This window comes from Pan paniscus, chromosome 10 (assembly GCF_029289425.2).
Source record: "Pan paniscus chromosome 10, NHGRI_mPanPan1-v2.0_pri, whole genome shotgun sequence".
Taxonomy (NCBI): domain Eukaryota; kingdom Metazoa; phylum Chordata; class Mammalia; order Primates; family Hominidae; genus Pan; species Pan paniscus.
Window position 1 is genome coordinate 12,550,285 of NC_073259.2, and position 18,937 is coordinate 12,569,221.

Consider the following 18,937-nt stretch of genomic DNA (forward strand, 5'->3'; position numbering starts at 1 on the left):
TGTCTTCTAAAGCCATGATTCAGAGTATAGTCCAAAGGCCATGAGTGAACCACAGAGGATCTCCTGATGGGTCATGAACTGATGATACATGGCCAAGGGTTGCTTATTGAATTAAAAACGGTCAATAAAATTTGGTATTCCTAAACTAAAATTAGCACATTCCATGGCTTTACTGCAGACTCACCTTCAGTGTTCTATCTAGAGGTCTGGCGGCCATGCCTGGCAACATCCCCACTGCACTAGTGCATATGTGGAGGATGGGGATCTCTCAACTGCTTTCTGGAAAGACATTCTGCCTATTCTTTCATTGATTATTCTCTTGAGTTGGTCATGGTTTATACTTTCTGCAATTCTTGCTTTTATTTTTATTTTGAGACAGGGTCTCTTGCTCTGTCACCCAGGCTGGAGTGCAGTGGCACGATCATCGCTCACTGCAGCCTTGACCTCCTGGGCTCAAGTGATCCTCCAACTTCAGCCTCTTGAGTAGCTGGGACCACAGGTGCTTGCCACCATGCCTATTTTGTAATTTTTGTGGACATGAGTTCTCACTATGTTGCCCAGGCTGGCCTTGACCTCCTGGGCTCAAGGAATCTTCCTGCCTTGGCCTCCCAAAGTGTTGGGATTACAGGCGTGAGCCACTGTGCCTGATGAATTGCTGCGATTCTTGCTTTTAAATTATGTAAGTGCAGTTTTTATCATGGGCAATACAGTTTACTGTGAGTTTGCTTAACTCTAAAACGCTTAGAATAGTATCATACAGAAATAAATTGCTCAATTATTTGTTAAATAAGTAAATGCACACAATCATGTTATATGTTGGTTTCTGTCCTTCTAGTCATTTTTCCCCATACATTAAAAAAAAAAAAAAAAAAAGGCTGGGCGTGGTGGCTCATGCCTGTAATCCCAGCACTATGGGAGGCTGAGACGGGCGGATCACGAGGACAGGAGATCGAGACCATCCTGGCTAACACGGTGAAACCCCGTCTCTACTAAAAATACAAAAAAAAAAAAAAAAAAAAAATTAGCCGGGTGTGGTGGCGGGCGCCTATAGTCCCAGCTACTAGGGAGGCTGAGGCAGGAGAATGGCATGAACACGGGAGGCGGAGCTTGCAGCGAGCTGAGATGGCACCACTGCACTCCAGCCTGGGCGACAAGAGCGAGATTCCACCTCAAAAAAACAAAATAAAACAAAACAAAAAACTGTACTGGCTGGTGCAGTGGCTCACGCCTGTAAACCAAGGCACTTTGGGAGGCTGAGGTGGGTGGATCACTTGAGATCAGGAGTTTGAGACCATACTGGCCAACATGGTGAAACCCCATCTCTACCAAAAATATAAAAAATTAGCTGGGTGTGGTGGCGGGTGCCTGTAATCCCAGCTACTCAGGAGGCTGAGGCAGGAGAATCACTAGAACCTGGGAGGCAGAGTTTGCAGTGAGCTGAGATCGTGCCACTGCACTCCAGCTTGGGCAACAGAGCGAGACTCTGTCTCAAAACAAACAAACAAACACCATTTGATCTTCCTGGTGCCAGGATCAACTGGTGTTTTTTTTTTTGAGATGGAGTTTAGCTGTTTTTACCCAGGCTGGAGAGTGCAATGGCACGATCTTGGCAGCTCACTGCAACCTCCGGCCCCTAGGTTCAAGCGATTCTCCTGCTTCAGCCTCCCGAGTAGCTGGGATTACAGGTGCCCGCCACCATGCCCAGTGAATTTTTGTATTTTTAGTAGAGACGGTATTTCACCATGTTGGCCAGGCTGGTCTCGAACTCCTGACCTCAGGTCATCCACCTGCCTTGGCCTCCCAAAGTGCTAGGATTATAGGCGTGAGCCACCACGCCCGGCCAACTCGTGTTTTTTTTTTAATTGCTGTTCCCATAATGGGCTAGGCTCTTAAATTTATAGCTTCATGCAAGTATAGTTGACCCTTGATCAACACAATTTTGAACAGCAAGGGTCCCCTTAGACTTCCCTCTGCCTCTGCCACTGCTGAGATGGCAACCCTTTCTCTTTCTCCTCCTCCTTGCCTGCTCAACCTGAAGATCATGAGGAGGAAGACCTTTATGCTGATCCATTTCCACTGAATGAAGAGTAAACATATTTTCTCTTGCTTATGATTCTCTTAATAACATTTTCTTTTCTATAGTTTACTTTATGGTAAGAAATACATATATAATACAAATGACATACAAAATATATGTTAATCAACTTGTTTATGCTATTGGTAAGTCTTCTATTAGTAGTTAAGTTTTTGGAGAGTCAAAAGTTATATGTGGCTGGGTGTGGTGGCTCATGCCTGTAATCTCAGCACTTTGGGAGGCTGAAGCAGGTGGATCACGAGGTCAGGAAATCGAGACCATCCTGGCTAACATGGTGAAATTCCGTCTCTACTAAAATACAAAAAATTAGCTGGGCATGGTGGCACACACCTGTAGTCCCAGCTACTCAGGAGGCTTGAACCTGGGAGGCAGAGGTTGCAGTGAGCAGAGATTGCAGTGAGCAGAGAGAGCCACTGCACTCCAGCCTGGTGACAGAGCGAGACTCTGTCTCAAAAAAAAAAAAAAAAAAAAAAAAGTTATATGTGTCGGCCGGGTGTGGCAGCTCACACCTGTAATCCCCTACTTTGGGAGGCTTAGGCAGGTGGGTCGCCTGACGTCAGGAGTTTGAGACGAGCCTGGCCAACATGGTGAAACCCCATCTCTACTAAAAATACAAAAATTAGTTAGGCGTGGTGCAGGCACCTGTAATCCCAGCTACTTGGGAAGCTGAGGCAGGAGAATTGCTTGAACCCAGGAGGCGGAGATGGCAGTGAGCTGAGATCACGCCATTGCACTCCAGCTTGGGCAACGAGCAAGATTCTGTCTCAAAAAAAAAAAAAAAAGTTTTATGAGGATTTTTGACTGTACAAGGGGTGGGATCCCATAGGACCTGCGCTGTTCAAGGCTCAACTGTAATTAATTCTACAGATATCTTATGGATTACCGGCTCATGTATTCATTCACCAAGTGTTTAGTAAGTGCCTGCTATATGCCAGGTATTCTGTTTATGAAGCACGTAATTGGGGAGGAGGTGGCATGTGATGGTTTGTTTTCTAGCTGGCTGAGATGATGGGATATAGGATCACTAGCTCCAGGGAGGTGGAGACATCTATGACCCTTTCAGGTAGATCAATGAGCAAGGAAATAGGATCAAGTCTCATATATTTCACATGGGCAGAAATTTGGCAGAGACAGAACACCAGGTTAGCAGCAAATATTGCTAAGAACTAGAGCCAGGAACTAGAAAGTATATAGACTAAAAGTCAATGCCTTCAATCTTTTGCTTTATTTTTACTTTTGTTTTAGTAACGGGGTATAAATAAAAAAATATAAAACAGTAGATAATTATCTAGAGCACTCATAAATAAGTTCTAGATAGCTAAGTTTCTCTCTTTAAGCATGAAAACCCTTAACCATTTGGAATGCTCGAAATTGAAAAACACCACACATATTACTCTGCCTCTTTAAGTTGAATCTAATTTAACATTTTCTAGGTGTCTGGATCGTATCTATTCCAGAGTAAAGTCATGATGGCTTTATGACGTTCTGAGTATGTGAAATTGTCTGCCTGACTCTAACAAGGCCTACACTGTCCTGAGTTCTGAGTTCTTGTGTCCACTTCTTATAGCCTGTCTGTCCCTTTCCTTGCTACTCTAGGATCAACAGTCACCTCTTGAACTTTTGGGGTGCTTGGCAATAGTTCCTCTCCCTACTCCTAATTTACGGCAGGCCTTAGAAACCATAACTTTATTTTAAAGGTGTAAAAAAAAAAAGATTTAAGACAAAAGCAAGGGGCTTGGGTGCTTTCCTTATGGACTTAGGCCTGGTAACATCTGTTCTGGCCACTTAGAGGCCTTGTGTGCTATTTCTTGCTTTCAGGTGCGTTTTGCAGGAGGGGACGGTGTTGAGTTCCAAACAGGTGAGGTATTGCACACTAGCAAACACATGAGAAGAAGGCGGAGGAATTGGGAGAAAAATAAAAAGAATGCAGCAGGCCAGGTTAGCAGGAACATTAAGACGGTGACAGAGAACAGCAAAGCCTGGCAGCAAGCCGCCGTGGAGAAGGAAGAACTGTGCTGGGGTGAGTTGCTGTGACAACCCAGGCTGATTTTGAGTATGTAAACACCAAACCTTGTTCTTGGCTGCCGCTCAGCTCAGCAGGCTTTGGAGCCTGGCTGCCCAGCCACCACTTCAGGGATGTGCTGTTTTTAGGGAGGGTGTGACCCTACAAGATGTTTCTGAGCCTTAATGCTTTTTTGTGGGAGCCAATGCTTAATATGGTGGCTAGAGTTACCTGAAGAATCTATAAAAAATGACCGAAGCCCCTTCTGCTCACCCTCCCACTCATCAGAGTCGGCTTCCGTGGGCCTGAGTGGGAAGGACTTCCACTTTTAACAGCATGAGACACGGTTCTGACAGCCCCACTAACATCCGAATGCAGGCCGCAGTGCTCAGTCCTGAGGATAAAATTCTCAGCTTGGAGATTGGGGTTGATGCCTTACCTTTATTAGCACCAGATGGGTTTGTAACAACCCAGAGGTTTGTAAGAACTTGTTGGCCGGGCGCAGTGGCTCACGCCTGTAATCCCAGCACTTTGGGAGGCCGAGGCGGGCGGATCACCTGAGGTCAGGAGTTTGAGACTGGCCTCAACATGGAGAAACCCTGTCTCTACTAAAAAAAATACAAAATTAGCTGGGCGTGGTAGTGCATGCCTGTAATCCCAGCTACTCGGAAGGCTGAGGCAGAATTGCTTGAACCTGGGAGGTGGAAGTTGTGGTGAGTCGAGATCACGCCATTGCACTCCAGCCTGGCAACAAGAGCGAAACTCCATCTCAAAAAAAAAAAAAAAAGAACTTGTTTGGCAGCACTGTAACTGTTCCTTCTTTTTGATTGTTTGTTTAAAGCAGGGCCTTCAGAAACTTATTAGCAAGCGAAGGATGATGACCTTTAGTACACTCCAAACCTAAGGATCTTCTACTAGAATGGGACCTTTATAATCCCTAATGCTAGGGACATTCAAAATGCTGTGGTTTTTTTTTTTTTTTTTTGAGACAGAGTCTCTGTCGTCCAGGCTGGAGTGCAGTGGTGCGATCTCGGCTCACTGCAAGCTCCGCCTCCCGGGTTCACGCCATTCTCCTGCCTCAGCCTCTCCGAGTAGCTGGGACTACAGGCGCCCGCCATCACGCCCAGCTAATTTTTTGTATTTTTAGTAGAGACAGGGTTTCACCGTGGTCTCGATCTCCTGACCTCGTGATCCGCCCGCCTCGGCCTCCCAAAGTGCTGGGATTACAAGCGTGAGCCACCGTGCCCGGCCAATGCTGTAGTCTTTCAAGCAGCTGCTGGGATACATTTAATTTGTACAAGCCCTCTTCAGGGGTTGTAGTCAAGCACAGGGAGTGGATAGAACTGTATTCTTCAGTCTCTGGACTTCACTCAGTTCCAAGTGCTGTTTGTGTCAGGGACCAGATCTATCACAACATGCATTGTTAGTGGGAACGTTTTCTTATTTCCTGTACAATAGTTGTGAGATTACTTATTAATCCTAAAGTTGTGAGGTTTCATCTGAAGAAACAGAAATGGGCTGTTTCCATTAAGTCTGGTAAATTTGGCTGGGAGTGGTGGCTCACGCCTGTAATCCCAGCGCTTTGGGAGGCTGAGACGGGAGAATCACTTGAACCCAGGAGTTTGAGACCAGCCTGGGCAACATAGCAAGACTCTGTCTCTACAAAAAATAAAAAAAAAAGTTGGGTGGGGTGGGTGGCGCGTGCCTGTAGTCCCAGCTACTTGAGAGGCTGAGTCAGGAGGATCACCTGAGTCTGGGGAGACAGAAGCTACAATGAGCTACGTACGATGATGCCACTGCACTCCAGCCTGGGCAACAAAGTTGTTTTTTTTGAGACCCTGTCTCAAAAATAAATAAATAAATAAATAAATAAATAAATAAAAAATATAACCCGGGCGCGGTGGCTCACGCCTGTAATCCCAGCACTTTGGGAGGCTGAGGCGGGCGGATCACGAGGTCAGATCGAGACCATCCTGGCTAACATGGTGAAACCCTGTCCCTACTAAAAATACAAAAAATTAGCCGGGTGTGGTGGCGGGCACCTGTAGCCCCAGCTATTCAGGAGGCTGAGGCAGGAGAATGGCGTGAACCTGGGAGGCGGAGCTTGCAGTGAGCCGAGATCGTGCCACTGCACTCCAGCCTGGGCGACACAGTGAGACTCCGCCTCAAAAAAAAATTAAAATAAATAAACAAATAAATAAATAAATTGAGCACCCCAAACAACTTTTGTTAATGTGGGAACTATATATCAATGTCTACTGTGTTAGAAAATAAGACTAAAAACTGGGTGTGGTGGCTCACTCCTGTAATCCCAGTGCTTTGGGAGGCCGAGGTGGTTGGATCACTTGAGGTCAGGAGTTTGAGACCATCCTGGCCAACATGGTGAAACCCTACTAAAAATACAAAAACCAGCCAGACACGGTGGCAGGCGCCTGTGATCCCAGCTACTTGGGAGGCTGAGGCAGGAGAATCGCTTGAACCCAGGAGGTGGGGGTTGTAGTGAGCTGAGATCACGCCACTGTGCTCCAGACTAGGCAACAGAGCGAGACTCCAAATCAAAAAAAAAAAAAAAAAAAAGAAAGAAAGAAAGAAAGAAAACTAAAAAAAAAGTAAAAGATATGATTAATTCAGTAAAAATATTAACAGTAAAACTACTACACATTATATTAATATAAATAACATACTTTAAATGTAAACCACTACATTTCCCAAAACAATCAAAGAAATAAAGCCATCTAATGAGACGAATGCCACTGTTTTACATTTTCATAAATTTATGGCCTCTGTCTGACTTAATAGAAGATGACTGGATTCTCAAATCTGCTTCTGCATTTAATCTGTTGTAATATGTTAGTTTGGTTAAAATATACAAAGAAAATCTGGCTTTACACAGACAGAGAAAGTATCTGCATTTTCAGATAATTTTGGATATTCTTTAGCACTACATCAAAACTTGACAAGTAGTAGTTTCTTAACAGTTAGGAACTTTTGTTATAATAAAACCCATTGGCTTCTCTTGCACTTTGAATGGATATTTTACCATGCATGACTTTGTAACATCACACATGGATCACTGCAAAATACTGGTCCCTGTTGTTAGGCAGATCTTCTAAATACTGGCATATTTCATTAGAATACATATCAAAAAATCATATTCCTTAAATTTCACCATTGATTTCAGCAGAAAAGTCTGTATATATTGGCAAGTGGTCAAGCTCATGGGAGTGGATACAAGTTTTCCAAAATTCTAATTTTTACTTGAAAGTGTAAATTTTATCACTGGCTACAAATATTGTCATTTGTTTACCTTGAAGTGACAGGCTCACTTCATACAGTTTCAAGAGACTGTCTGCCAGATGCCTAAGTCTAAAACCATAGTTTGTCTATCATTCTTTCAAGTAAAAATGGTGGTCGGTGAAAAAAGAAGCTGCTAAATCAATATGCAACTTGAATAATCGCCCAAATGCTTTTCCTTGTGACAACCACTGTACTCTACCAGTGTGCAGCAGAGGCGGTTTATGCATATTTCCCATTTCTTCAAACAAGTTTAAAAAGATGTACTCAGGATGAGGCATGGTGGCCCACACCTCCCAGCACTCTGGGAGGCCAAGACGGGTAGATCACTTTAGGTCAGGAGTTCCAGACCAGCCTGGCCAACATGGCGAAACCCCGTCTCTACTAAAAATACAAAAATTAGCTGGGTGTGGTGGTGCATGCCAGTTAAAAAAAAAAAGATTTATTCAAGGACTGACATTTGATACAATTAACAATATTTAGCCTGGGCGACAGAGTGAAACCCCATCTCTAAAAACAAAACAAAACAAAACAAAAACAAAAATTAGCCAGGTGTGGTGGTGCACACCTGTAGCCTCAGCTACTCAGGAGGCTGAGGTAGCATCACCTGAGCCCAGGAAGTTGAGGCGGCAGTGAGCTGTGATGCCCCCACCGCACTCTAGCCTGGGTAAGACCCTGCCTCAAAAAAAAACAAAAAAAATTTACCACTTCATCAACGATTCTTAAGTGAAACTGGCTCTGTTTTGATTGTGAGTGCATGGCAGTAAAGAATGCAGTGATGACTGGTACAGTTTGGTGTCACTCTCCTGATTTGTGCTAAGGCGCCAGCAGTTTTACCACCATTTTGCAACATCAGTGCAAGTGTCAACATAGTGAAAAGACAAATACATCTTAGTAGTATCATGAAAATAATTTTTACCCCAAAGAGATTCCTTAAAGAAGTCTCAGGAACTCTTAGGAGTAGTCTATGGACTGCATGCTGATATGGAATGATTTGTTTTAATCTTTCATCTTCTAATACCCAAATCCAGTAGTCTTTCCTTTCTCCCTGGTTTCCTTGACTGCCCTGCTGTGTTTTCAATCTTTTTGAAACTTCTCTTTCACTGGTTTCATTGGTTTTGAATACAGTTATCTCTTGGTGTCCATGAAGGATTGGTTCTAGTACTCGCAGCAGACACCACAGATGCTCAAGTCCCTTATATAATATGGTGTAGTATTGCATGTAACCTATGCACATCTTCACATACACTTTAAATCATCTCTGGATTACTCATAATACCTAATATAATGTAAATGCTATGCAAATAGCTGCTATATAGCATATTGTTTTTTATTTATATTTTTATTATTCTATTATTATTTAGCTTAGAATCCATGAATGTGGAACCCACAAATATGGAGGGCTGACTATACACAGTTTCCTGGATTTTTTTCTACTGAGATATAATTTACCATAAAATTCACCCTTCAAAGTGTAAAATGTAATGTTTTTTAGTATATTCAAAAGGTTGTCGCCGGGCGTGGTGGCTCCTGCCTGTAATCCCAGCACTTTGGGAGCCGGAGGAGGGCAGATCACAAGGTCAGGAGATCAAGACCATCCTGGCCAACATGGTGAAACCCTGTCTCTACTAAAATACAAAAAATTAGCTGGGCGTGGTGGTGCCTGCCTGTAGTCCCAGCTACTCAGGAGGCTGAGGGAGGAGAATTGCTTGAACCCAGGAGGCAGAGATTGCAGTGAGCTGAGATCGCACCACTGCACTCCAGCCTGGCAACAGAGCGAGACTCCATCTCAAAAAGAAAAAAAAAAAAAAGGTTGTGCAGGCATCCCCACTATCTATCTAATTTCAGAATATCTTCATCACCTCAAGTAGAAACCCCATACATGTTGGCAGTCATTTCCCATTCTCTCTTAACTCCCAGAGCCTGGCAACCATTCATCTACTTTATGTCTCTATAGATTGGCCTATTCTAGGTGTTTCATATAAATGGAGTCAGGCAATATGTAGATCTTTGTGTCTGGCTTATTTCACTTAGCATGTTTTCAAGGTTCATCCATGTTGTAGCATGTATCAGTACTTCATTCCTGTTTATGGCTGAATAATATCTCGTTGTATGGATACTCTGCATTCTTTTTTTTAACATTTAAAAATTTTTTATAGACAAGGTCTCACTATGTTGCTCAGGCTGGTCTTGAATTCCTGAGCTCAAATGATCTGTCCACCTCAGCTTCCCAAAGTGCTAGGATTGCAGGCATGAGCCACTACGCCCAGCCTGGATACTCTGCATATAATCTACCCATTCATCAGCTGACAAACAACTGGGTTGTTTCCACTTTAGGAACATTATGAAGAATGCTGCTACAAACATTCATGCATTTTGTAGAGACAGGGTCTCACTATGTTGCCTAGGCCGGTCTTGAACTCCTGGCCTCAAATGATCCTCCTGCTTTGGCCTCCCAGAGTGCTGCAATTACAGGTATGAGCCCATGTACAAGTTTTTGTGTGAACATATGTTTTTATGTTTTCAATTCTCTTGGGTATATACCTAGGAATGGATCTCCTGGATCTTTTTCTTTTTTTTCCCTTTGGGACAGAGTCTCTCTGTGTTGTCCAGGCTGAAGTGCAGTGGCATGATCTTGGCTCACGGCAACCTCCGCTTCCCAGGTTCAAGTGATTCTCCTGTCTCAGCCTCCCGAGTAGCTGGGATTACAGGTGTGCACCACCATGCCCAGCTAATTTTTGTATTTTTAGTAGAGATGGGGTTTCTCCATGTTGGCCAGGCTAGTCTCGAACTCCTGACCTCAAGTGATCCACCTGCCTTGGCGTCCCAAAGTGCTGGGATTACAGGCGTGAGCCACCGGGCTGTTGCCCACGCTGGAGTGCAGTGGCATGCTCACAGCTCACTGCAGCCTCAACTTTCTAGGTTCAAGTGATCCTCCCACCTGAGCCTCCCTAGCAGCTGGGACTACAGGTGTGCACAGGACCGGCTAATTTCTTGTAGAGTTGGAGTTTCACCATGTTGCTCAGGCTGGTCTCGAACTCCTGAGCTCAAGCAATCTGCCCGCCTCGGCCTCCCAAAGTGTTGGGATTACAGGCATCAGCCACTGTGCTTGGCCAATGTTCACTCTTACTTTCTGTGCTTACTTCTGGCATGGGTTGGCTGACTACAATTTGAATAGACCCATCTTTCCGTCTCTTTCACCGAAGGCATTTTTTCTGGCTCCTAGATGTTGCTGACCCCCAGGATCCAGTCTTGGCCCTCCACTATTCTTGCTACACTGCTTCTTTGGAAACTCATCTACTCTCAAGTAACTTAATATAATCTTTATGCCAAAGACAGATCCACATCTTTAGTTCTAACTTCTTTTTCAGTTCCACATTTCCTACTTCCTTGCTGGACAGTTTTAATTTGATATTTCATTACCATCTCGAACTTTGTATAACTAAGGCATAAATTTCTCCCTAAATCAGCTGTCTCTGGGCTTTTTTTTTTTTTTTTTTTTTTTTAAATTAACAGTGTTACCATTCTCCAGGTCACACAACATTCAAAAGTGTGTTTTCCTGCCAGGGCGTGGTGGCTCCACGTCTGTAATCCCAGCACTTTGGGAGGCCAAGGCAGGCGGATCACCAGGTCAAGAGTTCAAGACCAGCCTGACCAACATGGTGAAACCCCATCTCTACTAAAAATACAAAAATTAGCCGGGCGTGGTGGTGCATGCCTGTAATCCCAGCTACTCAGGAGGCTGAGGCAGGAGAATTGCTTGAACCCAGGAGGCGGAGGTTGCAGTGAGCTGAGATCGTCTCACTGTACGCCAGCCTGGGCAACAGAGCCAGACTCCGTCTCAAAAAAAAAAAAGTGTTTTCCTTCTTCATATTGGTTCTCTGTTATCTAGTCATGAAATCCTGTTGATTCCTCCTTTCCAGTCTCTCTCACCATCACTGTCACCATGACCATCACCACTCCCTTTTTCCTCTGCTGATTTGCAATTAAAACCCTTATGGATCTCACCCTTAAATCCTTGCAATGGCCTCCTACCTGATCTCTGCCTGCACCACGTCTTCCCAGCAGTCCTATACCGGGGTAATCTTCCTTCAGCTCCTGCTCAGAAACCATCAATAGCTCCCAGCTGACTACTCAACAGAGTCAGCAATCCTGTCTGTTCTACCTTCAAAATAAATCCAAAATCTGACCACTTCTCTCCGCCTCTGCTGCTTCCCCTGGTCTGAGTTGCCACTATCTCTGGATTATTATTATTAATATATCATTATTATATTCAATGTATTATCATTATATAGTTGCCTCCTGACTGATCTCACCCTGCCTTTGCCTCCCTTCAGTCTAGCCTTAATGAAGCATCTAGAGGGTTCTATTCAACTTAAGTCAGCAGGTCACTCCTCTGCTCAAAGCCCTCTCAAGGCCTCCATTCTCACTCAGATCAAAAGGCTGATTGCCAGCACCCGCAGGTTCTGTCCCTCTGCCCGGGCCCCACTGTCCTCTGACTCATCTCTCAATCTGGCCTCTATCCTTCTGCTCCAGCCCCAAAGCTTTCCCTTCCTGGAATGTTAAGCAGGTCCAGCCTTGGTGCCTTCACATGGTAAGTTCCTTGCCTGGAAGGCTCTTTGCACAGATAAGCTCAAATCCTTCCTACACCTCAGGTCCTTTGTAAAATGTCACCATAAGTATCAGTGAGGACTTCCCTATCTTATCTAGAAGTGTATACAACACTACCCCTCCCCACCCTGTAACCCTCCCCCATCACACACTTCTTGTTCTTCTTTCCTGCTTTTTCTATTTTTCTTCTCAGTACTTATTACCTTTTGACATACCATATATCATACTTTTCAGTCTTTCAAAGCAGGGATTATCATCTACTTTAGTCCCTACCGTACCCCAGTGCCTAGTACAGTTCCTGGTACACAAAATTTCTCAAAAAGTATTAGCTGAATGGCCGAACAATGAGTGAACAAGTGCTCTGTACTCTAGGCAGTCAATACAATATTTATTAAGCACTCACTATGTGGTTAGCATTGCATTAGGCATTGGGGGAATATGGTAGAATTTTAAGAGGTGCTTTCTATTCTTAAGGAGCAAAATCAAACAATGATGTTCTATGCTAAGGGCTAACTGTATGGAATAGCCAATGTTGTAGAGGTTAAAGAGAAATCAATCTCGACCACAGTAGTCGAGAGAAGTAGTTCTTGAACAGAGAAGAGATGACGGCATTCCAAGGGAGGATAATGTAGTAAAGACACAGCGGTAGGAAGGAGCATGGGGCATTCACTCGAAGAGACTGGGCTAATTTGAAGGGAGGAAAAATATTGTAACAAAATGGATGGGAAAGTGAAAAACCAGGCAGAGTCTGAAATTGATAAATGGGAAAAAAAAATCAACTGACTAGGTGTAGGAGAAGGAAAAGGACAAATTAAAGATGTTTATGCCACTGATATAATGGTCTTCAGGTCTTCAAACCTTTTTGCTGGCATAGCTCCTAGAAGAATTTTGAAAAACTATATATCCTCCTTTCACATTTTAAAGTTGCCATCTAAACCTTATATTTTTATTTCTTTATTTTTTTATTTTCTTGAGACAGTACTTCACTCTGTTGCCCAGGCTGGAGTGCAGCGGCACAATCACAGCTCACTGCAGTTTCAACTTCCTGGGTTCAAGTGATCCTCCTGCCTGAGCCTCCCAAGTAGCTAGGACTATAGGTATGTGCCACCATGCCCCCAAAACGACAGCAAATTATGTGTGTGTGTGTGTTTCAAGACACAGTCTCACTCTGTTGCCCAGGCTGGAGTGCAGTGGTGCAATCTTGGCTTACTGCAACCTCTGCCTCCCAGGTTCAAGCGATTCTCCTGCCTCAGCCTCCCAAGTAGATGGGATTACAACTGTGTGTCACCATGCATGGCTGATTTTCTTTTCTTTTTTTTTTTTTGAGATGGAGTTTCGCTCTTGTTGCCCAGGCTGGAGTGCAATGGCGTGATCTCGGCTCACCGTAACCTCTGCCTCCTGGGTTCAAGTGATTCTCCTGCCTCAGCCTCCCGAGTAGCTGGGATTACAGGCATGTGCACCACACGGGGCTAATTTTGTATTTTTAGTAGAGACAGGATTTCACCACGTTGGTCAGGCTGGTCTCGAACTCCTGACCTCAGGTGATCCTCCTGCCTTAGCTTCCCAAAGTGCTGGGATTACAGGCGAGAGCCACTGCACCTGGCCGCATGGCTGATTTTTGTATTTTTAGTAGAGTAGGGTTTCACCATGTTGGCCAGGCTGGTCTTAAACTCCTGACCTCAAGTGATCTGCCTGCCTCAGCCTCCTAAAGTGCTGGGCATAAGCCACCATCCCTAGTCAGTGTGTGTGTTTTGAGGCAGGGTCTTGCTCTGTCGCAAAGGCTGGAGTGCAATGGCACAGTCATGGCTCACTGCAGCCTTGATCTCCTGGGCTCAAGTGATCTTCCCACCTCAGACCCCTGAGTAGCTGAGACCACAGGAATGTACTACCACATTCAGATAATTTTTAAATTTTTTGTAGAGATGGCATCTTGCTATATTGCCCAGGCTGGTCTTGAACTCCTGGGCTCAAGCAATCCTCCTGCCTCAGCCTCGCAAAGTATTGGCATTACAGGTGTGAGCTACTATGTTTGGCCGTGTGTGTGCTTTCTAATGCCTATTGAAGGTGTGTTTTAAGTGCTTATGGCAGATGTCTGCCATGCAATCTAAATGGCAAACCAATCAGCTGGATCAGTCTTACTTACAACACACCTGGCCTGTCCCTCAACTTTTCTATTCTTTCACCAAAATGGAAGTTCCTTATGTTAGAGAACTTACAGAGAAAAGGAAGACAAAGAAAAATAGGAAGAAGAGTTAAGCTCTGCCTGACACTGTCTACTTAAGTGATGGGTAACTGATTAGGCTCAGTGCTTAGAACTTCATATAATGAGATACAAAATCTCATTACTGACCCACTCTGCCAGCTAGAAGAGCACTTGTAGATCATGGACATTTAGGTGGGGATATAGCCACCTTTGATCCTTTCTGTTCACTAGATTAAGCCTTGTTGCTAGTACAGGCAGGAGCCAACATACCTTCCACACTCCAGCAATCCTGTACACCTTGGGCTGAGTCATATGCTGAACAGTTATTCATGAATACAGATTCTTACTTAGAACTGAAGAATTACCTGCTCCAAACCCTTCATTAGGTAGATAAGAGACTAAGGTCCAAAGGGGATAACTGGCATGCCCAAGGTTAACAGAGCAGAGCTCAAATTAGAATCCACATCACCTGATTTCCATTCTACTATTCTTGCCACATGCCTTGGCACTTGGCAGTGACCTGGAAGTGAATCTCTAATAACCAGCTGTGTGCTCTTTTAAAGCTACAGCTCTATTATTCTTTGATGTCCAGATAACAATCTATGCTCCAGCACCTGTTTATAGACATAAGCACACCCATTTTTATGTTTGCTTATCCTCCTATTGAAAAATATTTTAAAAGTTCACTTTAATGCTAAATTTAGGTGTACTTTCTTTGTTAATCTAATTCTTGAGCACTCTGCCCCCTTCAGCAGTTCATTTCTGAAAGTTACCTCCACCTGAATAGCTCAAGCATTGTGACAGCTGTGATACAGGACTCATGGAAACTGGGACAAGTGATCAAAAATGTCTGAGGGAGGAACAATAGAGGGGACATTTTAAAGGTAAGCTATTGGATAGTTGTTACCTGTGAGAAAGAAAGAAAAAGGGTTAGGTTAAGAAATGTTAGTTTTTTACTCTCTCAACCCAGCCAAACAACCTAAACTTGAACTGTCCCAAAGGCCTACCAAAATTCTTTAATTTCTTCACTTAAGCTGAGTGCTCTTAATAAGCAAGACTTCTGAGGTGTAGTGCGAGTGATTAATGTTATACACACCCGTTGGCTGACTGGTGAAACCTGCTGCAATAACTAAAAATTATTCTATAAAAATGTATAGACAGAATGTTAAAGCTAAAAGAGGCCGTTGACTCATTTCTTTGTTTTAGTAGAACAGGTGCAACAGATTGAGGCACTTTAAGACATCTAAATGGCTTTACTAGCAAAGATAAAAATCACACTTGCCTGTACTCAGGGAATTTTATCACATTCTAATTCTTTGTAAATCAGTGAATCCCCTGGTGCAACTTCTAGCCAGATTATCTGGGCTTTGGAATCAGAATTATCTAGTTTAAAATTTAGCTCTGCAGCTTCGGCAAATTACTTACATTCTTTTTTTTTTTTTTTTTTTTTTTGAGACAGAGTCTCGCTCTGTTCCTCAGGTTGGAGTGCAGTAGTGCAGTCTTGGCTCACTGAAACCTCTGCCTCTCAGGTTCAAGCAATTCTCCTGCCTCAGCCTCCCAAGTAGCTGGGACTACAGGCGTGTGCCACCATGCCTGGCTAATTTTTGTATTTTTAGTAGAGATGGGGTTTCACCATGTTGGTCAGGCTGGTCTTGAACTCCTGACCTCTGGTGATCCGCCCGCCTCAGACTCCCAAAGTGCTGGGATTATAGGCGTGAGCCACCGCGCCTGGCCTACTTACATTCGTTAAACCTCAATTTCTTCATCTTTGAAATCGGGAAAATACCAGCCATCTTGCAGGGCATCTTAAAAGTGAAAATATTTGGCTGGGTGCGGTGGCTCATGCCCACCCAGCTCTTTGGGAGGCCAGCTCTTTGGGAGGCCGAGACAGGCAGATCACGAGGTCAGGAGATCGAGACCATCCTGGCTAACACGGTGACGCCCCGTCTCTACTAAAAATACAAAAAAAAAAAAAAGCCGGGGCATGGTGGCGGATGCCTGTAGTCCCAGCTACTCGGGAGGCTGAGGCAGGAGAATGGCGTGAACCCGGGAGGCAGAGCTTGCAGTGAGCCGAGATCACGCCACTGCACTCCAGCCTGGGCGATAGAGTGAGACTCAGTCTCAAAAAAAAAAAAAAAAAAAAGCGAAAATATTTGCAAAAGTAGCATACATGTACTTCCTTCAGGCCACTTAAAATACTTATGCATGTCTAAATATTTTATATAAGCATACCTACACCTAACTTCTTAAAAATTGAGTATTCTTTTTTTGAGACGGCTGTCGCCCAGGCTGGAGTGCAGTGGCGCGATCTCGGCTCACTGCAAGCTCCGCCTCCCGGGTTCACGCCATTCTCCTGCCTCAGCCTCCTGGGTAGCTGGGACTACAGGTGCCCGCCACCACGCCTGGCTAATTTTTTTGTATTTTTAGTGGGGACGGGGTTTCACTGTGTTAGCCAGGATAGTCTCGATCTCCTGACCTCGTGATCTGCCCGCCTCAGCCTCCCAAAGTGCTGGGATTATAGGTGTGAGCCACTGCGCCCGGCCGAAAATTGAGTATTCTTTTAATGGATTTTAAGATATAAAATCTCAGGCTCAGAAATTTGAGCCACCTAGGGGTGAGAAATTTTGGCCTTTGCCCGCTTCGAACTGACTTAACTAAATTAAATCTATAGAAAGTAAAAAATAAAGGTCTGTGAATGTACCCAGTACTCTCAGGAAGAAGCATATTTGCCATGAAGCTAAAAAAGCTTCAGTTTCACTCCCCTTCCAAGGCTCTGGGGGGTGGGGTGGGGGCGGGAGCTAGCAACGTGCTCACATGGTCATATATTTTTGTAAAACTTATAGAAGATATTTTTGTATTCTTTTTCTTAAAGAAGAGATCCAAGATTGTATAAGCTTCAGATCCCAGAAATCCTAGATTAAAAAAAAATAATCAACCACCACCCCAACAAAATTAGGCACATGCCTGAAAATTCTGCTGCTACTGCCAGAATTCTGCGGGTAGGGGCTTCATCCAAGGTGTTCCTAATAATAGGCAGAGTCCCCAGATTAGTTCCGGTGAGGCTTTTGGGAGGGGTTATTTGGCGCGGTGTTGGTGTTGGTAGGATCCTGGCTGTGAGGCTGAGGCAGGCCTGAGGAGGGCTGGGGCTGACAGGTAGGCAGAGTTGGCTGGGATGTGAGGTGCAAGGGGTGGTACTTCGGAAACAAACTTTGAAGAGGAGAAGGGGCAGCAAGACTGTGAGTCTGGACTTTGTGATACACTGTCACCCCTAGTTTAGTGTGCCTGGTTAGGGAGAAACAAGCAGCATGGAACCCCTCTTCCTTTTTCACTAACATTTTTCTGTATAGTGGTTGAAACCCCGTGTTAAGAGACTGCATGACATTGGAAAAGAAGGGGAGGAGAAAAAGAGTCCATATGAGGCAAGAACAGAACACAGCCAGAATTAGGGCAGGCAGGGAAAGGAAGGGAGTGAGATGTGGGAGTCGGGGGGGAGTTGAGGTAACCTGCATTTTATATGCTAGAGCTACGTATTTTAGATGCAGGTGCAACTGTTTCGGTCCAGGAGTGGAAAGGACTGTAGAAGCAATCTAGCACAGCTGTTTCTCACTTGGGAAAACTGAAGCCCTCAGCGGCAGAGGGAGGAATGGGGAGCGGCCAGGCCAGGCCAGGTCTCAGCCCCCAGTTCCTCTTCTCAGGCGTCCGATTCCTTCTGATCTTTCTCTCCTGCCCTCTCTGTTACTGCTTCCTCCTGTTCTTACCCTTATATACACTTGAAGTTTTATCCCCATTTTTTATGCTTATGGGATTGTACACTTTCTGGTTCTCTCTCAAGTCCAACCAGTATGTGGTAACCTGTCTCTTCCCACTTCATTTGTGGCACTGGTTTGCAGTGGACAAAAGGTCCGTGCTCCTCTTCTAACCTAATCTGGACTGGGTTGCCCAAAGGTTGCCCTGCCACACTGCCAAGTGACTAATTAGCTGTTTTCTCTCCAACCCCTCCAAACACTTATCATGAGTAATTTCTCTTGTCTTTAGAGTTGCCAAATCTAATCTCTGTAAATACAAATGTGGTGAGACTTCTTCTCAGGAGTTTCAGCAAATGAAACAATAAACTCTTTTTTACCCTGCTAAGATTCTAAAGATAACCATGAGAATACTCCTAATTACCCTTATAAATTTGAATAAGTGTGGTTGTTGGGTTCTCTCACCCTTTTTAAATCCCTTCAAAAGAAAATACAAGTTTGAATTCTATAAAAATATTTTTCTGGCCGGGCGCAGTGGCTAACGCCTGTAATCCCAGCACTTTGGGAGGCTGAGGTGGGTGGATCACAAGGTCAGGAGTTCAAGACCAGCCTGGCCAACATGGTGAAACCCCATCTCTACTAAAAATACAAAAGTTAGCTGGGCGTGGTGGCGGGCGCCTGTAATCCCAGCTGCTCAGGAGGCTGAGGCAGGAGAATCACTTGAAACCGGAAGGCAGAGGTTGCAGTGAGCTGAGATGGCACCACTGCACTCCAGCCTGGGCGAAAGAGTGAAACTGCATCTCAAAAAAAGAAAAAAAAAATTTCTAATATTTATGGAATGCACTCTCTTATATACCAACATACATTTGTAGCATTTTTTTCCCTCAGTATGAAGAAATCAGTAAAAATGGGCAAAGCACAAATGACAAATAATGGATTTTGTTAAGTCCTATGTGTCACTTTAAGAACTTGAAACTGGCTCAAATAAA

At 44.4% G+C, this 18,937-nt stretch overlaps 1 protein-coding gene across 2 annotated transcripts in view; it reads right to left on the minus strand.

The window, feature by feature from the left end:
- Positions 1–18,937, minus strand: part of LPCAT3 (lysophosphatidylcholine acyltransferase 3) — a 41,685-nt gene that overhangs the window by 8,024 nt on the left and 14,724 nt on the right. The gene's annotated exons all lie outside the window — the stretch shown is intronic.